The sequence below is a fragment of the Halichoerus grypus genome, chromosome 15, assembly GCF_964656455.1.
Source record: "Halichoerus grypus chromosome 15, mHalGry1.hap1.1, whole genome shotgun sequence".
Lineage (NCBI taxonomy): Eukaryota > Metazoa > Chordata > Mammalia > Carnivora > Phocidae > Halichoerus > Halichoerus grypus.
The window spans coordinates 26,910,920-26,912,529 of NC_135726.1; the positions used below are offsets into that span (position 1 = coordinate 26,910,920).

Below are 1,610 nucleotides of genomic sequence, written 5' to 3' on the forward strand. Positions count from 1 at the left end.
ATCAGCAAATACTGGATACTGTGGGGGGAAAAGTCTACAGTACTGTAGGTAAAGTAACCAAAACCCTATTTAAATGTTGCATCAAAAGAGTAACAACAATTGCTATACTGCCATGAAGTCTCTAATGAGACTGGTCAGTTCCAGAGGGGCGGGGGCGGGGCCTACTTTCAGGCCCCAGTGTGGACGGGCACTTCCTGCTCTTGGATGAGCCCGTCCAGCTCAGAAGTGATAAAACCAAAGGACCCCCTCTGAGAGAGCTCACCAGTTCCTCTCGTTTTCCCTTTGAAGTCAGGCGGCCAGAGCTGTTTTACTTAAAAATAAATAGATAAATAAAAGGAACAGAATCCTTGAAATCCAGTCTCAAGCAAGGCCTCTGAAAAGGACACTGATGGAGTCAGTACTTCCCTTTGAGTGTCTCAGTGGGTTGATTATGAGCCACTCTGAGGTAGGCACTAACCCTGTTAGTCTCCAAGCCTTTTTGGGCAAGGGGGGGAGGCGGGCTCTGGCAGCAAAGGGAGAGGAAAGGAGGCCAAAGGGGAAAGAAAAGGCAAAGAAAAAAGCCTACAGCACCCGGTATTCCCAGGCGGTCTCCCATCCAAGTACTAACCAGGCCCGACCCTGCTTAGCTTCCGAGATCAAATGAGATAGAGAGCGTTCAGGGTGGTTTTGAGGCCCTTGATTTTGTTAGAAAGATTGGAATCTCATCCCTGGAAGATGAGACTCCCAGTGCCACTCTCTCTGTCTCTGCATAAGCAGTCGTTAAGATCACGGACCACCTCAAGGGAAAGGATTTAGCTCCCTGAATGGGTGAGCGGAAGATGACTTTTACCTAATGACCTGTCACAGGACCACAATTTCTGGGCACAAGCTGTAACCATGGATACACGGGAACCTGTTATGTTGTGGCCTTGCAAACAGCCTTGGTCTCCTGCGTCTCTACACCAAACAGGCCACGCGTCACCACAGAACCAGCCCTGGGATTTGTTCTGGGAGTCTGGCCCTTCTGGTATGAACCCAGTTATCTTATTGCTCCTACCGATGGCTCTCTCTGGGCAAGTCCTCGGTGCCAACCAGGGACAGCTTTCCTCTCAACTCCACACAGCTCCATCAGGGCAGTTCAAGGTCTGGTTTCTTTTCTCCTGATTTTTTTGTCTCCTCCACAGGTGGAAGGTGGAAGGGTGGAGGGCCCAAACCCCTATGCAGGGCTCATAGGCGGTTCTATTTGGAGCTAGCAGAACGGCATGATGCAAGGAAAGGCAAATTCCCAATGAATTCTCACGGTGGGCCTGAAGAACAAGTGGGAGCTGGGGAGCAAATACATATTTGAACTCGAGCCTCCTCACGTTGGCGGCACTGTTACAGGTCCATCTGTGAGGAAGACCTAATATTTAAAAGCAGAACATGAAGTCGCACTTTATGCAAAGTCCGAGTACTCTTTTTGTAAAGCACTGTTGAAGCGAATTGTGGGGACTTGTTTAAAAGATAAATCAGCACATATAAACAGGGTACAACTTGCTAAATCAAGTCCCCTGCAGGGCTCATCTTCTGAGACTCTCTTAGTGAAGCGCAACTGGAGGCGAGTTCCAGGGGGAACAGGTGGGACAGGAGGA

General features: G+C 49.4%; 1 pseudogene; it reads right to left on the bottom strand.

Annotated features, from left to right (window-relative positions):
* Positions 1–558: 558 nt before the first annotated feature.
* On the bottom strand, positions 559–673 carry LOC118520795 (5S ribosomal RNA; annotated as a pseudogene).
* Between the last annotated feature and the right edge of the window lie 937 nt (positions 674–1,610).